We start from the raw sequence: 27,082 nt of genomic DNA, 5'->3' as shown, positions 1-27,082 counted from the left end.
TCTTTTCGAGTGACTGAACTACACTACGAATGCGGTGCAGTTCTTCCTGGTAAGTGTTTATCTTGTCGTCCAGGTTAGAAAGCGCGCCTAGTTGCTTTTCGATTTCAACCAGCCGTTTCTCTTTAATATCCTTAATGTCACTCGAGATTTCCTTCAGCTGCTTTGAAATCTGAGTAAGATCAGGGCCAGGGTTTGATTCAATGTCCCCTCCCAGAAGTAGCAACCTTCTCAGTGAAAAACGAACAGCATGCAGCAAACAACTTGGCCGCGGGCACGGCAGCACCAACAAAAAGGGATCGCTTGAACGAAGACATTTGCCATAGTGTTTTCTCACCTGCACGGCAAGAAGAAAAGGGTTGTGAGCGATCCACATCGTTTCGGTGCCACCGTGCCCTGTGACAGAGTCGTCGAACGGGTGTCTCTTTATAGGCTCCCTGAAAGGTGTCGCTCCGCGCAGCTCATGCGCGTAGTCCTCTGCACCCGATGACGTAGAATGACGTGGCAGTCTGCTGAACGGTTGCGAGACCAGATTTCCGGTGCCGTGATTGCAGATGTCGCTGGGGAACAGCGTTGTCGCATGCGTAGAAGTGTTCAGCGTGACGAGGTTTAAGCAGCCCTCAGCACGCAGAACACCAAGTAACTGCACGGCAAGAAGAAAAGGGTTGTGAGCGATCCACATCGTTTCGGTGCCACCGTGCCCTGTCGCTGGAATGGTCGCCGAGGAGGCTCGATCGGCTGAAGGAAGCCTGCTGGTCTTGTGGACGGTGTCTTCCGTCGCTGACAGTCTCGGCACGTCCTTACATAGCGAGTGACGTCGGCGGCAAGGCGCGGCCAGTAGTACTTTCCTGTACTCGTGCGAGCGTTCGGGAAAGTCCGAGGTGTCCAGCCGTTGGGTCGTCGTGCAGGGCATGCAAAATGTCTGGTCGCAGTCCCGAAGGTACAACGATAAGGTAGCTTAGATAAGGTACAACGGGCCGGAGAGAAGTTCTTCTTTACGAGGACGTTGTTTTTCAAGGAAAATGATGCCAATACTCGCCTGAATACTTTTGGGACAACGGTGGTCCTGCCGTCCAGGTATTCCACTAGACCCTTCAGTTCCGGGTCGGCTCGCTGTCGTTCGGCGAAGTCTTCGGTACTTAGGGCTCCCAAGAAGCTGTCATCATCCTGGTCGTCGGGCGTTGGTGGGTCGACGGGGGCACGAGACAAGCAGTCGGCGTCGGTTTCCTTCCGGACATGTACACGACAGTTATGTCAAATTCTTGTAGGCTCCACCATGCGAGGCGACCTGAAGGGTCCTTCAAGTTAGCTAGCCAACACAAGGCGTGATGGTCGCTCACAACTTTGAAGGGCCTGCCGTAGAGGTAGGGGCGAAACTTTGACGTAGCCCAGATGATCGCGAGGCACTCCTTTTCTGTTGTGGAATAGTTGACCTCTGCTTTAGACAGCGACCGGCTAGCATAGCTGATAACCCTTTCCAGTTCGCCCGTCCGCTGCACAAGGACGGCGCCGAGTCCTATGCTGCTTGCATCGGTGTGATTCTCCGTATCGGCGTATTCGTCGAAATGCGCAAGTACCGTAGGTGTCTGCAGGCGTCGTTTCAGTTCATGAAATGCTTCGACTTGCGCTGTTTGCCACCTGAATTCGACGTCGGTCTTCGTGAGCTGCGTTAGTGGCTCGGCGATCCGTGAAAAGTCTTTGACAAAGCGTCTGTAATAGGCGCACAAGCCGAGAAATCGGCTCACGGCCTTCTTGTCGGTGGGTGGCGGGAAAGCGGCGATGGCAGCTGTTTCCTGCGGGTCTGGGAGCACTCCAGTCTTGCTGATCACGTGACCCAAAAACAAGAGCTCCTCGTACGCGAAGCGGCACTTTTCTGGCTTCAGGGTGAGCCCGGAGTTCTTGATTGCTTGAAGTACGGATTGAAGTCGCTGGTGGTGTTCGTCGAAGTTCGAGGAATACACAACGACGTCGTCCAAGTAAACAAGGCAAGTCTGCCACTTCAAGCCAGCTAATACAGTATCCATGACTCGTTGGAAAGTCGCAGGTGCCGAGCAAAGACCGAAAGCCATGACCTTGACCTCGAATAGGCCGTCCGGTGTTATAAAGGCGGTCTTTTCTCGGTCTCTCTCGTCGACTTCAATTTGCCAGTAGCCGGTCTTGAGGTCCATCGACGAAAAGTAATTCGCGTTGTGGAGTCGATCCAGGGTGTCGTCTATCCGTGGGAGAGGGTACACGTCCTTCTTTGTGATTTTGTTCAGACGACGATAATCGACGCAGAAACGTAGGGTCCCATCCTTCTTCTTCACTAACACCATGGGAGACGCCCACGGACTCTTCGACGGCTGGATGATCATCGCGTAGCATTTCATCGACTTGTTTCTTAACGGCCTCCCGTACCCGCGTCGAAACCCGGTAGGGACTCTGACGGAGTGGTCGAGCATTTTCTTCTGTTATGATGCGGTGCTTAGCAAGGGGCGTTTGTCGGACCCGCGATGACGACGAGAAAAAGTCCCTGTATTCCTGTAGAAGGCGTGGAAGCTGTTGCTGTTGGCGAGCGGGAAGACTTGGCTTTACGTCGAAGGGTGGCTCAGGGATCGTCGTCGTAGCTTCGTCAGAATCTGAAAAGGCAAACGCATCACTGACGGCCAAGATTTCTTCGATGTATGCAATCGTCGTGCCCCTGCTCAGGTGTCTGTATTCCTGGCTGAAGTTCGTTAGCATCACGCTTCCTTTTCCTTCATGCAACCGAGCAATGCCCCTTGCGACGCAAATGTCACGGTCTAGCAGCAAACGCTGATCGCTCTCGATGAGACCTTCGATGTCTTCAGATTTTTCGGTGCCGACGGAAATAATGACGCTGGAACGAGGCGGAATGGTCACCTGCTCTTCTATCACATTCAGTGCATGGTTCCCTGGCGTCGCGCGGGGCGGGAGCGCTTTATCTGAGGTTAGTGTTATCGACTCGGACCTCAGGTCGATGACGGCGCCGTGTTCACTGTGGAAGTCCATTCCAAGTATTGCATCCCTGGAGCAGTTTTGTAGGATTACAAAGCTCGCAGGATAAGTCCGGTCATTGATGGTGACTCTCGCCGTGCAGACACGAATCGGCGTTATCAGATGGCCTCCAGCGGTGCGGATTTCGGGGCCTTCCCAAGCGGTCTTAACTTTCTTCAACTTCGTGGCAAAGGGCCCACTGATGACGCAATAGTCGGCTCCAGTATCGACGAGAGCGGTGACGTTGTGGCCGTCGATGAGGACGTCGAGGTGGCTAGTTCGTCGTCTTGCGTTGCGGTTGGGTCTCGGCGTCGGGTCACGGCTGCGTCGGTTTGTTCCGTTGCTTCCATGTTGCGTCGTCGGGTCTTCTTCGGTCCGCAAGATCTCGTCGGCAGGGGTCTCTTTGGTTCGCGTCGTGTTCTGAAGGTCTCGTCGTGACGTCGTCGTCGGCGGCGGAGGATCTTCGGTAGTTCGTTGTACAGCAACCGCACCTCCATCGGTTGCTGCCCTTAGTTTTCCGGATACGGGCTAGGCGACCGGCCCCGGTTTGGGCCAGTGTACGGCCGGCGGTGCGGTGACATGTAGCGGCCGGGCGACGGCGAGCGTGAAGGACGTCGTTCTTGAAACTGCGTTCCGGTTAGGTAGTCGTCGATGTCGCGAGGCCGTTCGCCTGGCTGCGGTCGCGGCGCGTTGATGGCGAATCCTCGTAGTCCCATCTGTCGGTACTGGCAGCGGCGGTACGTGTGGCCGGCCTCCCCGCAGTGGTAGCAGAGCGGGCGGTTGTCAGGGGCGCGCCAAACGTCGGTTTTCCTCGGCGTGGATCGCTGGCCGGCTGGCGGGCGGTATGACGTCGGTGGTGGCGGCGGCGGAACTGCTGCGGCGGCGCGGCGTCTTGACGCGGGCGAGGAGGAGCGTTGCGGCGGACTGCAGTGGCGTAGCTGATCCCTTGTGGCTCAGGCTGCACTAGTTGAGGTGCTCGCAGGGATTGCTGTATTTCCTGGCGCACGACGTCAGTAATCGAGTCTACTCCAGGCTGCGAGGACGGCAACAGTTTTCGCAGCTCCTCCCGCACGATAGCTCTGATCGTGTCTTGCAGGTCGTCGGATTGCAGCGCTTGAACCTCCCCGTAGGTCGTCGTGGGAATCCGGCGGTTGTACTGCCTCGAGCGCATTTCAAGCGCCTTTTCGATCGTTGTGGCTTCCGAGGCGAATTCCGCGACCGTCTTAGGTGGGTTACGAACAAGGCCGGCAAAGAGTTCCTGCTTGACTCCTCGCATTAGGAAGCGGATCTTCTTCTCCTAGGACATAGCGGGGTCAGCATGGCGAAAAAGGCGGACCATTTCTTCAATGTACATGCCGATGTTCTCGTTCGGCAGCTGTACACGAGTCTCTAGCAGAGTTTCGGCTCTTTCCTTCCGGACGACGCTCGTGAACGTGTCCAGGAAAGCGGCGCGAAAAAGGTCCCAGGGTGTGAGCGTGGCCTCTCGGTTCTCGAACCATGTTCGAGCGGAGTCTTCCAAAGCGAAGTACACGTTCCGTAGCTTGTCGTTATCAGTCCAGTTGTTGTAAAGGGCGACGCGGTCGTACCTTTCAAGCCAACTTTCCGGGTCTTCGAGCGGTGACCCACGGAAGGTAGGTGGCTCCCTCGGCTGATGTAGCAGCACAGGTGCAGGCACCATGGGTGCTGTCGCCGTCGCTGATGTGGTGGGCATGGTCAGGGTCTTACTCCGGTGGGAGACCTTGCTGCCTGCGGCTGGCCCGCTGGTCGGTGTCTTCTTGACGGTGCGGGCTCGGCTCACGGCTGGAGGGGAGCGTTCGGTACATGGACCGGGAAGCACCTCCACCAGATGTCACGTGGTCGTGACGTCGACGAAGGCAGCAGTGAACACGTCCGAGATGAAACTCTTTATTTCGCCGAACTTGTGGCCGAGAAACTAAAAGTCAAACTACAGCAATACACTGATAGCGGCTGACAGAACGTCGACCGTCGATCAACTGACAAGCGGTCATGCGCGTCGGCTTTTATACAGGCGCTATCGAACTTTCCAGCAATATCGCTGGTGGCGGCGTAATCTCTAGACAAAGCTGGAACATTCGCGTGCGGGGCGCAATCTTAACAAACCGATCTACTACAATCGCGACGCTTCTAGAACACTACTTCGCGGACAGCGTCGAGCGTTGATAACCGTCCCTGTCGGTCAAAGCCGAATACATCAAAACAAGACAAGAAGTGGGCGTGGCAATATACTGTATTAATGCAAGTCCGGCTCGACACTAATTCTTCGAGTCTATATGTTCATTTGTGGAAACACAAAAGGTCCAGCAAGATGTACCGGATTGGCTTCATCAAGTAGAAAGCCTTCTACAGATGAAGCAATTTTAAGAAGCTTGCAAACTGTATTTTTTATTTTTTATTTTTTTGTTCTTTTTTCGGTATATATTTGTTTGTCACTGCTGTATGTGTGTACATAGGCAATAAAGAAAGAAAAAAAAGACAGTGGCGCAGTGGATAGCGCGCCCGGCACCTGTTGTTGTGGACCGAGCGGTCGTGGGTTCGATGCCCGTTGACGGAACTTTTTTTCTTTGCCATCTGACCGTGCACATTTTTCCGACGTCATTTCCGTGACGGAAATACGTCACTGAAGCCTTTGTGGACCCCTGCATAAAATACTTTCGTGTTAAAAGCATTACCAGCAATAAAAAAATTTAGGGACGCTAAAACTTAATCCATCTGTAGTTAGGCAACGTGCTGTCGACCTTTTGTTAAGACATAACCTTGAGAGAATAGCTTGTAATGTCAACAAGGCTAAATCACTTGCTTTAGAATTGCTTTTTTCAGCGAAACCACATTAGAATGAGATTCCGTTTCGAGCAATCGTTTCAGAGCGAGGCACCTGGCAAGTCGCTGTATCTAGTTATTTGCAGAACTGCTTAACCTCTTTGAGTTTTTCAGGCCCTTTTCGTACGCGTAATTTTCAGGCGCTAGTTCAGTTCCTCCCAGAGGAGAACCCCGACTGTTGTAAAGCTTTTAGTATGGATACTGAAGATCTTTATTACTCTTTGCCGCATGAGGAATTGTTAAAAAGTGTTCATGAGCGTATTAACGATCAAGGGCATGGGACGATTTTCACCGACAAATGTGTTTCTACCGGGGCTTTTCTAGAAATTCTTTCCATGTATTTAAAGTCGACGCTGGTAGGTTGGAAGGAAGGCGTTTATGTGCAGAAGTCAGGGATATGTATTAGTTCTGAGGTTGCTCCGGTTCTTAGTGATTTATACTTTAGCAAGATTGACAAACTTTTAGAAGGCGCCTTAGGTAGTTCGGTTATTAAGGTGTTTTGTTATGTGGACGATTACTTTATTTTTTGTAGTGGTGAGGACTTTAAAACGGTGGTAACAGGCCCGTAGCCACGAATCTTTTTCGGGGGTGGGGGGAGGTCACTTGCTGGAAACCTTGACTTTTTGAGAAAAACATCTATTTGTATTATTTTTTTGGTAAAAACACATACTTCACCAAAATTTACGTAACCAGGGGGAAGGTAGCCCCCCCCCTGGTTACGGGCCTGGGTGGTAACCTCAGTGAGCGAAAAATTTGAAGTAAATAGAGAAGGGCTGCGCTTTACTAAAGAGGTGCCTCAGAATAATGGAATACAATTTCTAGACATTTCCTTAATGTTTCAAAACAATCACGTGTGCTGGCAGTATTCTCCTAGATCTTCGAAACCGCCCTTAAGTTTTTCTTCGAAGCACTCGAAGGCTGTAAAAAACGGCATCGCCATGTCTTGCCTTAAGTCTACCCTCACCAAGTCATGTGAGCACAAAATGAGTGATAGTTTTAACGCACAGGTTACGCGTCTTTCAGATGTAGGGTATCCTCGTGATGCAGTGGCCACTGTCGCTGAACGTTTAAAGAAGTCCACTACGTTAAGTCTGCGCATGGTTGCAGAAAGCGATAGGAAGAAACGTGTCGTAGGTATACCGTACATTCATTGCGTATCTCACAGGCTAAAGAAAGTAGGAAGTAGATACGGGCGTTAATGTTGTTTTCGCGGTTGCCAATAAGCTAGGTAAAATGTGCGCCGCTGTGCAAAGGAAGAATGAACGAGTAAAAGACAAGAAGCGAACCGATATTTGTTTCGTAAAGCACACCAACAAATTCACTGACTGCCGTACAAATCTGGTTTATAAGGTCCCATTCAGCTGCGGCCGCTTCTACGTAGGACAGACGGACCGATGCATTAACCAGAGAATGTTGGAACATAAGAAATCGCGAACAGGAGGCTCACCTTCTTATCTATCTTTACATTGTCGAGATTGTAAGTGCACGCCGAAATTCCATGAATGCGCAGTGTTGTACCGACATAGAAATGAAGAAACGCGCCTGATGATTGAAGCATGGCATATCGAGAATAGTGGTAGTGCATGCGTGAGCCAACCATCAATTAACTAACTTGCATAAAGATGAAATCAAAAGCCTTAACAGTTATCTTCCACATGGACCCCTACGCGTGCCGGATTGATAGGTTTGCCTATTGCATGGGCAAGCGCAGATAAGTTTTCGTGCCTTCTTTCTTTTTCCGTCCTTGTGCGTCTCTTCAGTTGTTAGTCGGCGTTTGTGGTGCCCTGACTTCTTTCTTGTGTCCGTGTTTGCACGCCCTTTCTTTTTAGAATCAAATAACACGGCAGCGGTCGGCGACAGCGCCAGTAGGTACCCAGGCATTCCGGAAGAGACGAAGAGCGCTGCGTGACGCACGTGCACACTATGGGATGAATGCTGTGAGTGTCCCCTTTATAACGGGGTGGTGACAAGTGTGCCACCAGGCTAAACAAAAAAAAGTCTTTTTCTTTTTTTCTTTTTTCTAATGTTGGCCTAATGCTTTCATCTAACTACAGGAAAAAAAAACGTAAATTCTAAGCCCGATTCTCTGCAATTAAGGGAGAATGTCCCTATATTTTCCGATATTTATTTTTGACCTTTCTAATTTTCTGCCACCAATATTCTAACCGTTTCTTACTTAACTCAATCGCGAGTGTGTTCAGCTTTCCATTGTAGTCCCTAAAACCCAAGGCTTCATGTACGCTCCTGCCCAAACGTACTCCTGGGTGGATATCTCCACATTCAATCAGAACATGCTCCGCCGTTTCCTTATCTTCCCCGCAGCATGTGCATTGTTCCTCTTTGCTGAATCTCGCTTTATAACTACCCGTTCTAAGGCAACCCGATCTCGTTTCGCACAGTAAAGCGCTTCCCCTTGAATTATCGTAAAATGCCTCACTCCTTATTTCATTTTTGCCCTTTCGGTAGTAATTCAAAGCCAGTTTTTTCTCCATAGCTGCCATCCAGTGAATTCTCTCCGCCTCTCTGACTTTTCGTTTAATGCTCTTTGTTCATATATTGCTTACACTACCAGCCGTATATTTACTAGTGAGCCTCCTAGTTCTTTTTCTCCACTGTGTGTCCACAGTCTTCCTATACAAATAACGGAACACCTTCTCTGCCCATCTACTCTCCTTCATATTTCTTAGCCTTTCCTCGAACCTTATTTGGCTCTGAGCTTTCCTCGCCTCAAAACCTGCCCATCCCATGCCGCCCTTTCCAGCCACATTTGTCGTCTTCCCGTGAGCACCCAACGCGAGGCGTCCCACCGCGCTTTGATTTACATCCATTCCCAATTGCACCTCTGCCCTCATGCACACCACTGAGTTCCCAAAAGTAAGCCCCGGAACCATCACACCTTTCCAGAGACCTCGAAGCACCTCGTACCTATTGTATCTCCACAACGCTCTGTGCTTCGTTATTGACGCATTCCTCTTTCCTTTTGCTGTCGAGGCTTTTTCCTGTACCTCCATGTATCTATCACCCTCATTTACCCATACTCCGAGGTACTTGTATTCGCTTACCCTCGTTATTTCTTGGCCTTGTATTGACACCTCTGATCACAGGGATCATTGAATACCATCAATCCACACTTTGGTACACTAAATCCTAGTCCAAGAGCTTCACCTTCCCTTCCGCATATATCCGCCAGCCGCTGTATAGCGTCTCCACTGTCAGCAAATAAGACAATATCTGCCGCATAAAATAAACCCCGAAGCTCCTGCTCAATCATCACGCCGCCCTGTTTGCGTGACAGATTAAAACCAATGTTGCTACCTTCTAGCGCTTTTTCCATACTCACCATGTACAGCATGAATAACAGCGGGGACAAAAGACATACCTGTCTCAGCCTCTTCCTAATATCATGGTCCCTCAATACTTTTACTGGTCATGAAACTCCCGCGTAACTCAATGGGAGAGCTTCATATACCGCCCGCTCTTTCCGTGCCGCGGCGCTGTCGTAGCTAGAAGGGGGACGAGGAATCCGGCTGCTGCTGGCCGCCATTAGCGGAGTGTTTGCGCGGAGTGGTGTTATTTGCGCTGGTTGTACCCCTTTTAAATGCGGAGCATTTCTTAGTCGCACCTGCGGCGTCGACGGCGCCGTCCACACCCCCACTGCGCATGCTCGGCTCGTCTCGCTTCGGCAGCAAGCCTCTCCTCTCCGTCCCTCCCTCCTCTACCTCGAACGAGGGCGGTGTGTCCTCTCTCTCGATCGCGGGCGGTGTGTTATAAGCAGCGGAGCGCGTGTTCGGAATTCAGTCAAGGACGTGATTACGTGGCTTTCGCTTGACTTGACGCTTTGCTTGACTCGAGTAGAAGCGATGGAAGCAGCAGTACCTTCAATCAGCGTCCCACCACTCGTTGAAGTCAACGTTACCCCACCCTCACCGTCGTCGGCGTCAACAACAGCATGCAACGCAGAAGACAAGGCTGCGAAGAGACGAGCATATGACGCTGAACGCAAGCGTTTGAAGCGAGCTGCGGACCGGAACTTTGTGCACGCTGGAGCCGTTCAAGTCGTAATTGGTGTGCGCATCGTGTAACAATTAAGCATTCCCAAATCATACCCAATTACGCAACATTCACGCGATACCCTCACCACTCTCCGACGCATTTACTCGAGTTCCCCCCGTGGGGTGATGCTGGCGACTTTTTTTCTTTTCGCGGTCACCTCGTCTTGACAGCGATGCCCAACACCTGCTGTGTGCCGGGCTGTCGCTTGGGATACAAGGGCACCCTCGAAAAAATCTCCCTCTTCTGTTTACCAGCCGACGTAGAACACCGCGACAGGTGGAAACAAGCAATCCCGCGACAGGAGACTGTCGGATTTTCGTTCGACTCCAAGTACGTTCGCGTCTGCGAAAAACATTTCGATGCAAGTGACATTGTATGTGCGGACGTGTGCAGAGTGATTGGAAACCTCGTTTCACTGCCTCTAGATCGACCAAGACTGGTGGAAGACGCCGTGCCTAGAATTGTGTGTCTAGTGTGTGTGAGCGTGTTTGGAGTTTTATGTGAAGTGCAGTGTTCGGAGTATGTGCGTTTGCTTTCTGGATAACGATAGAAATTAAAAACTGGTGCCGTGGACCAGAATGCAATATTTTGTTTTACTTTGATAGCGCTGTTTGCTGGTGCTGTCGCTTAATCGAGAAAATTTCTAGAACGGTTCAAAAAGAGTAATGCAGTTTTATGTAAAACTGATAAGTTTAAGCTGAATAACTGAGTTGGTGGAAGGTCCGGGTTGATTTCGATTTGCGCTGGCGTTTACATAGAAGGAACAGGGTGGCTAAGTGGAACGCCAACTTAGAACTCGTGGTGGTCATTGCGACAGTACATTATGGGAATGGATAAAAAAAAAATAGCCGCGTATATTAGAACTCGGCAGTGTTATGAAATCTGCATGCGTAAAATCAAAACCTTTCGCCTGAAAATCGCACATAGGGCCTATATCTAGCAAAAGCAGCTCACAGCAGTTTTACCTAATTATTTTTTTAAATCTTCAATATCAAAAGCGCAAATTATGACACCAAAGAAAAAAAAAGGAAACAACACGAGCATCCCCCTCTTTTGTGGTATCTCAATCTGCGCTTTTGATTTTTAAAGCAATGTTTCACCAACGATATCCCTCAAGAGGTACTTCAAAGCTACTAATGCCAAGTTAGCCTGACATGCAGGCTTGTTTATTGGCACGCGAACTTCTATTTGCAGCTTCGCGATGCCCTATAGAATAAAGTGACAATTAGTCCGAAAATGAGTGTTACGTGCAGCCAGTGCACGGCTACTCCGCAACCTCCAGCGCAAAATATGTTAACCTGTCAGCCATCTAGAACCAGTCACAGTCATATTTACCGGCAGCGCAACCACACACACCGACAGAGAAAAGAAGCGAAACGGAAACACAGTCCGTTTCGCTTCTCTGTCCGTGTGTGTGGTTGCGCTGCAGGTAAATATGAAGTACAACCAACTGGCCCAAGTTTCCGTTTTGTTCCAGTCACAGTGTTCAGTTTAAGCCCGAAAGCGACTATGCAGGGATCGATAAATGTAGGAACGTCACGAATATACGCGTCACTTGACAGGCACCCTCAGCAATCAATGACTTGGGCAATTAGACAACGCGCGTCATGTACCATATTGACACTACTAATCACTGCTATGATTTGTTAGCGAGAACACGGAGAAGGAAAATATCTGAAGAAGTGTATTTGACGGCAAACGCATCCGCGAACGCGCAACTGCCCTACCAAGCGTGGCAGATCAATGCCCTTCTGCTTGCGGTGGCGCCTCTGGTGGCCACTTTTGTCGCTATATGAAACTTTCGCGGGAGTTTCATGACCAGTAAAAAGTACTGAGGGACCATGCTAGTATCAACGTTCTTTTTGCTACATATTCCTTCTCATTCTATTCAAACTGTACTTTCTCGGTATATCTCCCTCAAAAGCTGTATACAGTCGTCGCCTATGCCCATTCCTTTCAATATATCCCACAACATTTCCTGATTAACGTTGTCGTACCTCCCAGTGATGTCTAGAAACGCCATGTACAAGGGCCTATTTTCTATTTTAGATATCTCTATACACTGAGTGAGAACAAACAGGTTATCGTCTAACGGACTGTCGACTCGTAATCCATTCTGATGTTGTCCCAAGATATCGTTACGTTCTGCCCACATTTCTATTTTCATTTTCACTGCTTGCATCGCCTGCATAGTACCAATGTAATGGTTAGTGGTCTATACGAAGAAATCTTATCCTTTTCTCCCTTGCCTTTATAGATTTGATTCATTCTACCTTTTCGCCAACCGTCCGGTATTCGCCTGTCCTGTAAGCATTCTTCTACGGCTTTCAGCAGTGCTCCTTTAGTGTTATGTCCTAGTTCGTTAATGAGGCTAAAGGGAACCCCATCTAAACCCGCGGCAGTGCGCTTTGGAATTTTTCCTTCGGCCTTTTCCCGTTGAAATTATCAAGTACCAGCTCTTCCTCGGTTGCTCTCTCCGCCACACTTTTACTCACCGGGGAAATCCCCTGGACGCTCTTTTTAAACGAATCGGCTGTTACCTTTCGGATGCAACCTAGGGCTTCGTACCCTTCCAATTGATCTACAGTATGTTGTTACATTGCGACAGACTTCCTACCTAGCACCTTTATGTGGCTCCAAAATGTGCCAGGCACGGCCTCCTTTATTTCGTGATTCTCTGTCACCCAGCGTTGCCTTTCATCTTTTAGAAGAGTTAGCTGAATACTCTTCCACACACACACACAGCTGAATACTCTACCACACACAAATTACGGGGCCCAGATGCTAAGAGTAACTTTGCCCTCTGTGTTAAATCTTTTATAGCAAAATGATTTTGATATCTCTTGTTGCAGGCCTGCGCTTCATGCTTTTTTCGTGAGCTGATAACTAAAATGTCAGCTTTGAACTTATCTTTGATGTATGTTTTTATTGCGTGCACCTGTTGCGTTCTTTTTTGTGACTATGTGCATGAATAATGTATGCTCTCTGCGTGTTTATACTTATGTACGCCAGTTTTTTGTATACCGTCACTGCATGCTGAACTGTAATCGGCTGGGAAGCCTAGTCAAGCTCACAAGAGCTTTTTCTTCCCATGCCCTCTACTTCCTGAAGTGGAAAATAAAACGATTGATTGATTGATTGATTGATTGATTGATTGATTGATTGATTGATTGATTGATTGATTGATTGATTGATTGATTGATTGATTGATTGATTTTTGGCTCGACCAACAATTTCTGTACTAAGGATGGATGAATGGATGCTATGAGCGTCCCCTTTATAATGGGGCGGTGACATGTCTGCCCCCAGGCTCGAAGAAAAAAAAAAGAGAAAAAAAGCTTCCTTGTTTCATGTTGGTCTAATACCTTATCTACATTGATTAAATCTATGTTATTATACCAAAAAAATATAAATTCACGGTCTATCTCTCTGCCTCTTAAGGCAGAATGACCTTATTTTTCCCCCATTATTTATTTTTGTTCTTTATCTCTACTTTTCTGCCACCAATACTCTAACCGTCTCTTACTTATTTCTATCGCGGACGTGTTCAGCTTTCCATTGTTGTCCCTAAAACCCAAGGCTTCCTGTAGACTCGTGCCCACACGTATACCTGGGTGAATATCGCCACATTCAATCAGTACATGTTCCATCGTTTCCTTAGTTCCCCCGCATCATGTACATTGTTCTTCTTCGTTACTGAATCTCGCTTTATAACTACGCGTTCTAAGGCAGCCCGACCTTGCTTCAAACAGTAAAGCGCTTCCCCTTGAATTATCATAAAACCTCTCCCTCCTTATTTCGTTTTTTCCCTTTCGGTAGTTACTCAGAGCCGGCTTCTTTTCCATCGCTGCCATCCAATAAGTCCTCTCCGCCTCTCTGACCTTCCGCTTAATGTTCCTTGTTGCCATATCGCCCGCACTGTTAGCCGTATATTTACTGGTGAGCCTCCTAGTTCTTTTTCTCCACTGCGTGTCAACGCTTTTTCTATACAAATACCTGAAAACCTTCTCTGCCCATCTACTCTTCTTCATTTTCCTCAGCCTCTCTTCGAATCTCATTTTGCTCTGAGCTTCCCGCACTTCAAAGCCTGTCCATCCCATATCACCCTTTACAGCCTCATTTGTCGTCTTCCCGTGAGCGCCCAACGCGAGGCGGCCCACCGTCCTTTGATTTACATCCATTCCTGATTGTACCTCTGACTTCATGCACACCACTGAGTTCCCAAATGTAAGCCCCGGGACCATCACACCCTTCCACAGCCCTCGAAGCACCTCGTACCTATTGTATCCCCATAAAGCTCTGTGCTTCATATTTGCAGCATTCCTCTTTCCCTTTGCTACCGATGCTTTCTCTTGTACCTCCATATATCTATCCCCCTCATTTACCCATACTCCGAGGTACTTGTACTCGCTTACCCTCGGTATTTTTTGGCCCTGTATAAAGACCGCATGGTCTTCGTGATCATTCAATACCATCAATCCACATTTTGTTGCACTAAATCCTAGTCCTAGAGCCTCACATTCCCTTCCGCATATATCTGCCAGTCGCTGTATATCATCTTGACTGTCCGCAAATAAGACAATATCATCAGCATAAAATAGACCTGGAAGCTTCTGCTCAACCATCGTGCCGACCTTTTTGTGTGACAAATTAAATCCAATGTTGCTACCTTCTAGCGCTTTTTCCATCCTCACCATGTACAGCATGAATAACAGCGGGGACAAAGGGCATCCCTGTCTCAGCCCCTTGCTAATTTCAACGCTGTCCTTGCTACTTATTCCTTCCCCTTCTATACAAACTCTATTTTCTCTGTATATTTCCCTCAAAAGCTGTATACAGTCGTCACCTATGCCCACTTCTTTCAGTATATCCCACAAAATTTCCTGATTAACGTTGTCATACGCCCCGGTAATATCTAGATAAGCTACGTATAAGGGCCTGTTTTCTATTTTCGATATTTCTATACACTGGGTAAGAACAAACAGATTATCGTCTAACCGCCTGTCAATTCGAAATCCATTCTGAAGTTCTCCCAAAATATCATTTTGTTCTACCCACGCTTCTATTTTTAATTTTACTGCCTGCATCGCCAACCTGTATAGCACCGATGTAATGGTTAGCGGTCTATACGAGCGAATGTTATCCTTTTCTCCCCTGCCTTTATAGATTAAGTTCATTCTACTTTTTCGCCAACTGTCTGGTATTTCCCTCTCCTGTAAGCACTTTTCTACGGCTTTCAGCAGTGCTTCTTTAGTGTTATGTCCGAGTTCGTTAATGAGGCTGACGGGAACCCCATCTAAGCCCGGTGTAGTGCGCTTAGGAATTTTTCCTTCGGCTTTCTTCCAATTGAAATTTTCTAGTATTACATCTTCGTCGTTTGCACTCCTTTGCGTACTTTTACTCATCGGGGGAATCCCCTGGGCGACCTGTTTAAACGAATCGGCTGTTATCTTTCGGATGTAACCTAGCGCTTCATACCCTTCCAATTGATTTCCTCCTTCATCTACCATATGTTGTTGCATTGTGACAGACTTCCTACCGAGCGCTTTTAGGTGGCTCCAAAATATCCTAGGCGCGGCCTTCTTCTTTTCGCGAATCTCTGTCATCCAGCGTTCACTTTCACCTTTAATTTTTGCCTCGACTAATTTCTGCACAATGGATTTTTGCTCTAAATATATTTCCCATATTTGGTTGACTTCGTCCTGTGGCCGCTTCTGCCTTTTTGCTTGTCTGTGCCCGCACTTCGCAGCGCCCCCCGCGGAACTACGGCCGGCGCATGCACTATAGCCGAACATTATCTGGACGCGCTCTCTGTCGCTGCGGGCCGAGATTGTCAACACCTAATTTTTCTTACACCGCGGTCGTACCCAAGCACGCGCACCATTGGCTGCGCCGTCGGTGACGTCATTCATTCCGGCGCAGCCGTGCCACCGAACTCGCGCGCAGCAGTTTCATCTTACAACTTCAACATGCGCAGGCCGCGGATCGTACGAACTCCCGAACAGCAGACAACTTTCCAAGAACGGCGCCGGCAGCAGCACCGTGAGATGTTCGTTGGGCCCGATGCTGCAGTCTGGTCACAAGTACAGACCCGGCTGACCCCGGCGAACACTAGGCACTGCTTCTAGTACAGGGACGGCGCCGCAAATAATCTTCCTGTCATCACTACTAATCGTCATCTTCCAACGTTGGGCTTCAGAGCCCCGCATTTTCGTTTACGCAAGCAGAGACCCGTACTGAAGCCATCGAATGAGTCGCCTCGTGTGAACATATGCCGTTGTCGCGACGTTTCCACTCCTCCTAGTGGGCATTATGCGGAACACAACCGTGAATGCGACCGGTATATTCAGTTCAGTTTTATTTAGGGGTATGCGAATGTTCGAGTTTCGATTTCGAATCGAATAATGCCTAATCGAATAATTTCGTTCCACTTTGGATTATCTAGTATTAGATTTAGAAGAACAGAAAGTTGGGCGAGTTTGTACTGATCCATGAAGGAACTTTGAAGCGCAAAACACACAAAATACACAGGAAGAACTAGACGAGACGAGCGCTCATTTCGAACTAAAGTTTAGTACAGAAAGTGGCCAGGTTTTATCGTACAACAAACCGCAACAGCAAAAGGGAAACGCGTGCGTGAAACAACAAACTGACTCTTGATCAACAAATATCATCTCAAAGACAAAAACCCTAACAAAACAAAATAACAAAAGCTACCCTGTGCTCATGAGGTTCAAATTCAAATTCTTTATTTTTTTCCAAATACATTTGGAATGGGTTCCAGGGCTAAAAGCTGCGGTCTGCAGCTTGACGGAGGCCCGGAAGCCGAAAACACAAGGCAGGGCTTCACATCGAGGCACACGTGGCGCCCGTCCTTGGTGCACATACTAAATCATGAACATGTCAGCAGCTAAACATCGTTGAAGTAATATGTCATCAGAATAGCTAACTGTGAAAATTGTGAATAGCGAACAAAACTTTGAGCAGCATCGTTTTTACATAGAAAACAGCAACGTTACAGTAATAAATACAGAACTAAAGGCGATACCGAAATGTAGCTTAATTATACAAAAGAAGAAAAAAACATTGAAAAGAGAAAAATAACCACAGTTTACATCTATATAAACAAATGCGCATGCATACATATGCACATATACGCATCTGTCCAAATTTAGGTACACATGTACAATACATAGGGAAAAAAATATTCACTGCATGAAGCACGCATGCATGCACATATATGCACACATACACATCTGTACAAACATTGATACACATGTACAATACATAGGAAAAAATATTCACTGCATGAAACACAACAACACAAATGAAGACAGAGCGAGTTAGCTACTAAATTTATGCCGAACATAATGTATATATTTCATTAGGAATTGTTTTTGCTTGTTGCTTAATGATGAAGTACTCATATTGATGATTTTAAAATTATTTGACGTAGTGAAGTTAGCGTGGGTTTCCCTATATCTTTGTATCGATTAAAAATTGATGGCAGGTTGTGTTTCAAGGACTGCAGTTTATAAAATGTGCGAAAACGTGGTATTAACCATAAGTCAGTGGAGCGTGTGCGAGGATTACTGTACTGCTGAAGCAATGCAACTGAGGTGATAAAATGCTTGATAGCGGGCGAAGACACATAAAATGAACGCGCAATACGAAATGCATACATCTGATTTATTTTCATAATGTTGTACGACTCGAAATAATGTTCTGTGGAAGACAAGCAATCAATATTGGCGATGTTGCGAACAGCCTTCTTTTGTAATAGGTAAATTCTCGCAGTGTTTCGTTGTGTAGTGGTCAGCCATACCAAACTACAATAATTAATATGCGATGCGAAGAGTGCATGATAAATTTGCATTTTCACTTGCAGTGGGAGAATAGTGCGACAACGCGACATAGCTCCTATGCTCATTGAAAGCTTTTTGCACAAATTGTCAATGTGAGTGTCCCATGAGGGATCCGAGTTAAATGTAACGCCAAGAATTTTATATTCATTAACAACTTCAATCATGTGTCCGTCGCAGTAAATAACTTGCTCTAACTTAATTGATTTATTTTTGGCACGGAAAAAGCGTACTTTGGTTTTAGTTGGATTAATTTTATGACAGTTAGAATGTGACCAGAATACTAGTTCTTCAAGGACGTGATTACACTTTGACGCTAGAGCTTTTTCATCAGGGCCAGAGAGCAGGATAGTGGTGTCATCCGCATATAGAATAAATTTTGAGCTTGCATCAATACTGACTATATCGTTAGTATATACGATAAAGAAAAGAGGACCCAGAATACTACCTTGCGGCACGCCGTGTTTTATAAAAAGGGGTGATGAACGATAATTGCCAATACACACACACACTGACTCCTGCTTGTGAGATATGAACGGAATAATTCGAGCTGCTTACCACGAACCCCGTAATCTGATAGTTTTAGTAGAAGGATGTTATGGTTCAGTGAATCGAAAGCCTTACTATAATCAATGAAGAGACCAAGAGTTACAAGCTTATTTTCAATGTTATGTAGCACACACTCTTTTAGAGTTAATAAAGCTGTTTCAGTGGAACGCCCTTTCCTAAAACCGAACTGTGCGTCAGAAAGTAAATTAATTTTGTCAAAGAAGTTAGTCAGTCGAAAAAACAATATTTTTTCTGAGCCTTTCGAAAAAACTGGAATCACAGATATTGGTCTATAATTTTTTGCGTCATTCTTATTAACACCTTTGTAAATAACAGACACCTTAAATTTTTTCATGGCACCAGGGAATTCACCTAACTGGATAGCGAAATTAAATATGTAAGCGAGGACAGGTGTGAGGTGTTCTATAACGTATTATCCGCAAGTTATCTGCTTTATCTGCAAGTTATCTATATCTAAAGCTTTGCTGTTTTTTAGACCTATAAATGTTCGAGAAACATCAGCTTCACTTATATCGTGCAAAGCGAAGCTATCAGCTCGGCAATTTATTGTCGGCCGGATAACCTCTAGGTTAGTATCTGGCAAGGCATGTTCTAAAAAAAACTTGGTTGAAATGATCCGCAAGCGTCTGTCCGGCAACTTCACGGTTATCAAGCCTTAGCTTTAGGGGTGCTTCTGATTTGTTTTCACGACCCAGAACGTTATTTAACGTTTTCCACACGACTTCTGGTTGTTGCTTTTTAGTATCAGAGAATAGTCGCTGATAATATGCTATCTTTGCTGATTTAAGCTCGGCGTTAAGTCTATTCCTAAAAGTTTTAAAATCTTTCAGATCTGACGACATTCCTGTACGCAAGAAGGTGTGAAATATTTGATTTTTTTTATTAATAGCTTTCTTGTGCGCTGGCGTGACCCAAGGTTTTGTTATTCTTTTTGATGGTTTAAAAGATCTGAACGGAAAGTGTATGGCACAAATTTGGGAACATTTTTCAATAAGCGTCGAGTATGCAACGTGCACATTCTTTATTTTGCATATAAAAGACCAATCCTGGGCACTAATATCGCGTTTAAATAAAAGTAAAGCATCGTCCGATACGTACTGCATCGTGATTACGTCCTTTCGGCTATTTTTATGAGTTTTGGGTGTTAAGAAAAGCATGAAAATTGCGCAGTGGTCACTTATAGCTGAAGCTACAGTTCCTGCACTCAATACTGCAGTTTCCGCGTTAGTGATGAACAGGTCCAGTGTCCATGAAGTGTTTTGTGTGATGCGTGTCGGCGTAGTGATTATATTCTTAAACCCTACTGAACATATAGTGTTGTTGAAATCTTGGACGTAGGAGTTGGTTTCAAGAATATTAATGTTAAAATCTCCACCGGCGACTAGTTTGAGATTATTAGTTAATACCAAATGCAAACATTTCTCAAAAAAGTTCATAAACTGTCCAAAATTCCCATTTGGGGGGCAATACACAACAGCCACAACGTCGAGTTTTGCTTTAGTGTAAGTATTCATTCTAAAAAGACAGGGCGTGCAAACACGGACACAAGAAAGAAGTCTGGACACCACAAACGCCGACTAACAACTGAAGAGAAGCACAACGGCTGAAAAGAAAGAAGGCACGAAAACTTCGCTGCGCATGCCCATGCAGCAGGCGAACCTATCAATCCGGCACGCGTGGCGGTCTTTTTAACAGGGGTTTCGAACAGCGGTTTTTTTTTCGTCGAAGCACTCGAAGGTTGTAAAAAACGGCATCGCCATGTCTTGCCTTAAATCAGCCCTCACCAAGTCGCGTGAGCACAAAATGAGTGATAGATTTAACGCACAGGTTACGCGTCTTTTTGATGTCGGGTATCCTCGTGATGCAGTGGCCACGGTTGCCGAACGTTTAAAGAAGTCTATTGTGTTAAGTCCAAGCATGATTGCAGAAAGCGATAAGAAGAAACGTGTCGTAGGTATACCGTACATTCATTGCGTATCTCACAGGCTAAAGAAAGTAGGAAGTAGATACGGCGTTAATGTTGTTTTCACGGCGGCCAATAAGCTAGGTAAGATTTGTGCCGCTGTGCGGAGGAAGAATGAGCGAGTCAAAGACAAGAAGCGGACCGATATTTGTTTCGTAAAACACACCAACAAATTCACTGATTGCCGTACGAGTGTGGCGTATAAGGTCCCTTTCAGCTGCGGTCCCTTCCACGTAGGACAAACAGGCCGATGCATTAACCAGAGATTGTTGGAACATAAGAGATCGCTAACAGGGGGTTCACCTTCTAATCTATCTTTGCATTGTCGAGATTGCAAGTGCACGCCAAAATTCGATGAATGTGCAGTGTTGTACCGTCATAGAAATGAAGAAACGCGCCTGATGATTGAAGCATGGCATATCGAGAATAGTGGTAGCGCATGCGTGAGCCAACCGTCGATTAACTTACATAAAGATGAAATCAAATGCCTTAACAGTTATCTTCCACGTAGACCGCCACGCGTGCCGGATTGATAGGTTCGCCTGCTGCATGGGCATGCGCAGAGAAGTTTTCGTGCCTTCTTTCTTTTCAGCCGTTGTGCTTCTCTTCAGTTGTTAGTCGGCGTTTGTGGTGTCCAGACTTCTTTCTTGTGTCCGTGTTTGCACGCCCTGTCTTTTTAGAATGAATACTTAACAACTAGCTCAGCTCTCTGTTATTCTAAGTGTAAGTATCTCGTAATCATTGGTACTGCAAGTATAATCTGATATTACATCATCATCTCTAGAAGCTTCCGCGTAAATAGCCACACCACCACCAATACGATTACTGCGATGGATGAAGAAGTTTTTGTATCCATTAAGATGGAGCATCGCGCAGCCTTCATAGTACCATGTTTCCGTGAGCATAAAAATATGATAGCGAAAAGAAAATTGGTCTAGGAAATAAGCAATCTTATGCTTAGAAAGGGCAGAGCGTGCGTTAATATGCAAAATAGAACCGTGCGCAGCAGAATACGGAAGAATTTCATGGGGCAATGCAAAATCGTGATAGTGCATTTTGAAAGGTATAACTGTACTCACAACAAAAAAAAAGAGTTCGGACAACACCGATTGTATCTTAGTGAGGTCGTCTTCACAAGTGATGGCTATTTCGTTAGAAGTATCCGACTGCCTGGCAAAAATCTTTCCGTTGTGGGTCCAGACGGATGTCCACTGGCAATCTTTCTTACCCCTGATAGCCGTACTGAGAAGCCTGTTTAGTGTAGGACAAAGATGCTCGTTTATATAGATAGCACTTGACTTATTAAGTCCTATGCTATTGTTAGTGAGCTGGGCTTTCCTTGCTTTCCTTAGTGTCCTGTCACGCTTAGACCGGGACTTGAATTGCACAATGATGTTAGTTTTATCCGGATTACGTGTGGAGACGCGACGACAAGCCTCGATGTCGCACTCGCTGATCGGTTCATCAATAGCATTTCCGATAGTTGACAAAATGGCTGTAATGCTCTCATTTCCAGTCTTAACGACTCCCTGAATTTCGAGATTGGCATTTCGAGAATATTGCTCAAGATGAACAATCTGGTTCTCGAGTTCGCCATTCTTTTGCTCCAGGGAAGCGCACTTAGCATTGACTTCCTGGTTGTCTTTCAAAAGCTCGGTATTTCTTGCAATTTCAGTGTCGAGTCTCTTTTTCAAATCGTCAACTTCTCTGTGCGCAAATTCAATGCTCTGTGTCATGTTTCGCTGCTCATTTTTCAGATCACGAATTTCATTACGCAGGTCCCTTTCATACAGTTCGCGTGACGATTTCATTTCTAACTTGAGTTCATTCTTTAATTTCTGAAAGATTTCGTTTTTCACTCGAGCAAGTTCCTTTGACATTGTTACAAGATGATGCACTCACTTGGCAGCAGCGACGAAAAATACAAACAAATGTAAAAATTGCAAAAGATGCACAGGACTAACCTGCAGCAAAGAAGACTTCAGTATCAGAGCAAAACGAATACCGGCGTCGCCGCCACTGCCAAGTGAAACCAGCTAGCACAACGAGGCTCCTTTTGTAGCCTCAGCAAGGGTGACGTCAGGCCTCCGTCGCAGATAGCAAGCGCTGCCGATGAGTGACACGCCACCTGTTGTCGATGCGTGCCGAGAAGCGTGTCAGATGACTAAGCCTCGGCCGATGCTGACGTGGCGCGAAATTGCGGATGCGCATAGGCAATCTGCAGCAAAAAACACTTCAATATCAGAGCGACGAATACCGGCGTCGTCGCCACTGCCAAGCAAAACCAGCTAGCACAATGAGGCTCCTTTTGTAGCCTCACCAAGGGTGACGTCAGGCCTCCGTCGCAGATAGCAAGCGCTGCCGATGAGTGCTACGCCACGCCACCTGTTGTCGATGCGTGCCGAGAAGCGTGTCAGATGACTAAGCCTCGGCCGATGCTGACGTGGCGCGAAATTGCGGCTGCGCAGAGGCAATCTGCAGCAAAGAAGACTTCGGTATCAGAGCAACGAATACCGGCGTCGCCGCCACTGCCAAGTAAAACCAGCTAGCACAACGAGGCTCCTTTTGTAGCCTCAGCAAGGGTGACGTCAGGCCTCCGTCGCAGATAGCAAGCGCTGCCGATGAGTGCCACGCCACCTGTTGTCAATGCGTGCCGAGAAGTGTGTCAGATGACTAAGCCTCGGCCGATGCTGACGTGGCGCGAAATTGCGGCTGAGCAGGGGCAATCTGCAGCAAAGAAGACTTCAGTATCAAAGCAAACGAATACCGGCGTCGCCGCCACTGCCAAGTGAAACCAGCTAGCACAACGAGGCTCCTTTTGTAGCCTCAGGAAGGTTGACGTCAGGCCTCCGTCGCAGATAGCAAGCGCTGCCGATGAGTGCCACGCCACCTGTTGTCGATGCGTGCCAAGAAGCGTGTCAGATGACTAAGCCTCGGCCGATGCTGACGTGGTGCGAAATTGCGGCTGCGCAGAGGCAATCTGCAGCAAAGAAGACTTCAGTATCAAAGCGACGAATACCGGCGTCGTCGCCACTGCCAAGTAAAACCAGCTAGCACAACGAGGCTCCTTTTGTAGCCTCAGCAATGGTGACGTCAGGCCTCCGTCGCGGATAGCAAGCGCTGCCGATGAGTGCCACGCCACCTGTTGTCGATGCGTGCCAAGAAGCGTGTCAGATGACTAAGCCTCGGCCGATGCTGACGTGGCGCGAAATTGCGGCTGCGCAGATCTGCAAAGATTCAGCAAAGAAGACATCAGTATCAGAGCAACGAATACCGGCGTCGTCGCCACTGCCAAGTCACCGTTCACAGAACTAAAGTGAAACAACTGTGGGAAAAAACCCAGATCATGCCAAGCGTGTGCGTGGCTGCCGCTGATCTAATCCCAGCGCTTATTCACCGTTTATTCGGTTAATGAACGGCTGGCTGACGCATGTGGGAGCATTCTTGTGGATACGGAACGCTTCGATTACTTCTCTCGTTAGCTTGTCTCGGTGCCGGAAATTGAGTTCGGGACTGCACCCGCACTGCCGACAGTGACGCGCGAGGTGCGAATAGGGGCCACCTTTCAGGGAGCTGTGGTGCTCCCTTAGCCTAATATTTAGGCAGCCGCCCGTCTGGCCTACGTAGCAATGACCACGTCAGAAAGCAATGCGGGAAACCACGTTGCGCACGCAGGAAACAAATGGAATGCTGTGATTAGCGTTACATGTTGTATGCCTCGTCAGTCCCTTGTTACGCAGGCATTTGTGAAGAGCTGAGCATATGTAACTGAGCATTGAAAACGACGTCAACATTGTATCTTGAAGCCACCTTCTTCACTCGATGAGAAAAACCTTGTATATACGGTATGACGGCATATTTCTTTCTTTGCTTCGCCGGAACATTGGGTTCGCCATACGTTCTTGCTTTGATAAGCTTCCGGCATTTTTGGCTCGCTGTGGCGATGTTGCCTTAAGGGTAGCCGTCCCCACGCAGCTTTTTCACTTGGCCTATATAATGCCCTCTCGTGCATTAAATGCTGGCATGACTTGGTCACCACTGAGCGGATGCAAGAAAAAGCAATCCCATTTTTTACCAGCTTGGAATGCGCGGAGCGGTAGTCAAGCAGGGCTTTTCATGAACGGGGCATGTATTTCCAGCAAATGTGCGAACCGCTTAGCCCGAGATGTAGGTCGAGGAACTGGATGGTCTGGTCTTTGGGAGTTTCAAAAGAAAACTTCAGGCCAAGCCCTTCTTCCTTCAAGACCTTCAACACATCCACTAGGCTGTGGCTGAAATTGTCATCAAAAATAAGGTAGTCATCTACGCACCTTAACACCTTATGAGCCAAACCACACAAGCCCCTATCTATGGCTCTTTCAACCTTAGCCAAGAAAATGTGGCTCAAGATCGGTGCAACGCGAGACCCCATGCACGCTGAGCATATACGGTCCCCTTGAACGTGGAGCGGAGGTACTCCAGGAAACTGTCCGCAGAAATGCCGCACCTAGTCATTCTCGTTGTTATCACACAAACACTCCCTTACATTCAGCAACAAAGCTTCATGGGGCAAAGAATAATAGAGGTCCTCTACATTGATGCTAAAAGCACTGCATCGCACTGGGTTCTCCTCGCGCAACAATTTTACAACAGAGGACGAACGAGAAACATGGAACGGGTTTTCGATTGTCAGAGTCTCCAAATGACTCTGTAGGTAACCTGACACCGCGTGGAGCCAGGTACCCTTCTCGGGAACAATCGCTCTAAATGGAACCTCAGGTTTGTGCGTCTTAGCGGCGAAAAACACATCCATCAGGAACCCCTTACTATTCCTAACTTCACTAGCTAGCTTTTGAAGCGAGAAAATTGCTCAGAAGGTCAGTCGCACGAGCTCTTACCCTCGCCGCCTTCTCAGACACCTGTTGGAAGTTCTTGTGCACTGCTGCCGCTCCCTTCTCGGAGAACATCTGTCCTGTCATAACGACGAAGAAACCTTCGTCAGACACAACTTCTATGAGGCCAGAATATTCAAGGCATTTGACGATGGATCCGGTGCTCTTTTTGCAGGATGACGGTAGACCCAGTTTTGACAAGGCGTTCACACATTCCCCAATGCACGCCGACCTGGAATATTCAGCCACTCGAGTCGCTACCGTCCTTGATATTACTTTACTTCAGTTCACTTCAGTTCTGTGAACCTCATGAGCACAAGGTAGCTTTTGTTATTTTGTTTTGTTAAGGTTTTTATCTTTGAGGTGATATTTGTTCATCGAGTCAGTTTGTTGTTTCACGCACGCGTTTCCCTTTTGCTATTGCGCTTTGTTGTACGATAAAACCTGGCCACTTTCTGTAATAAACTTTAGCTTGAAGTCAGCGCTCGTCTCGTCCAGTTCTTCTTGTGTATTTTGTGTGTTTTGCGCTTCTAAGTACCTTGATGCACTAGTATGCGCATTTTCGAATAATTCCACATGACAAATATCTAAAACGCGACGAAGGCCAACGCTGCAACTTTGTTAGGGTGGTGTACGTGGTAAAACTAACGCTGACGTACGTCGTTACAGTAGGCTTCTCGCAAAAACGTTCACCGATATCCTGGTGCAAAAACGAGTACACGTTTATTTTAAAGGAGATGATGGCATTTCCGCATGTAAAAAAAAAACAAAGAACCCACGAGCGAGCTCTCAAGTCTTTCAGAACTTCGTTTTCGAAACGAAGACTTCTGTGCGGCCGCGTTTGCCACAAGAGCCGTACAACTTTCCGACTTCGGCCCGCGAAACCCACGGTGATTAGCTTCACATGCGAAAGTGTTCACGCTGTGCAGTCGCCACTACAGTACCGCACCACTTGTTCAGAAACTTCCACCGTTCCGGCGCGCAGTTTAAGCGCTGCTCTGACAGGGCGCCCAAAGGTTTTTTGGGCCCGGATGACTCATGACGATGCTCAGCATTACCGTTGTTAGTGTCGTGGACCAACGACCACGGCGACACCGCGCGGCAGGCGGCGGCGCGAGCGAAAGGCAAACTGGGACTCGGCGCAGAGACAAGAAGTGTGCATGCGCGCGCGAAGTCACCGCGTGTGTATCGTTTCCCAACCGGCCTACCACGCCGGAATAAATGATTCCGAGTTCTGTTCACTGCTTGTATGACTGCGTAGCGACGCACGGCTACGACATAGTCATGGCAGCGGTGACGCCAACTGCACAGTGAACCACACAAAACAAGCGGTGAGCATCCACACAGCAATCGGCTCCCAGCATGTCCGACGAGGGGGAAGGAGACGCCGCACAAAGAGCCGCCGCGGCGCAGCAGTAAAATGGCGGGAACTTCTTCAATCCTTTCGCCGTCGAGCTGCCCGAGAAGCTCGACTTCCGGGACCCGGCGGATTGGAAGCGCTGGATCGCTCGATGGAAACGTTACCGGCTCGTGTCGTCACTGCACCTCCGGGACGAAAATACGCAGGTGAACACGTTTCTCTACGCCATGGGGAAAGAGGCGGAAGACATCTTAGCGTCACTGAAGCTTACAGGCGCCGAAATGACCAACTACGCTACCGTCAAACGCAAGTTCGAGGAGCACTTCATACCATGTACGAACGTTATCTACGAGAGAGCAAGGTTCAACTGCCGTGTACAGCAACCCCACGAACCGGTCATAGCGTTCATCACGGCCCTACACAAACTGGCAGAGGCTTACGAATACGGTGAAATTAAGGACGAGCACATCCGCGACCGCCTCCTGGTTGGACTGTTGGACGCCGGACTGACCGAGAAGATGCACATCGATCCCAAGGTGACGCTGCACTCAGGGACGAAATTGGCGAGGAACTC

At 47.6% G+C, this 27,082-nt stretch overlaps 1 protein-coding gene across 1 annotated transcript in view; it reads left to right on the top strand.

Annotated features, from left to right (window-relative positions):
* Window positions 1–27,082, top strand: part of LOC119388420 (alpha-2A adrenergic receptor) — a 152,003-nt gene that overhangs the window by 104,250 nt on the left and 20,671 nt on the right. The window lies entirely within an intron of this gene.

The sequence above is a fragment of the Rhipicephalus sanguineus genome, chromosome 3 (assembly GCF_013339695.2).
Source record: "Rhipicephalus sanguineus isolate Rsan-2018 chromosome 3, BIME_Rsan_1.4, whole genome shotgun sequence".
Taxonomy (NCBI): Eukaryota; Metazoa; Arthropoda; class Arachnida; order Ixodida; family Ixodidae; genus Rhipicephalus; species Rhipicephalus sanguineus.
This window is presented reverse-complemented; position numbering and strand designations above follow the sequence as displayed.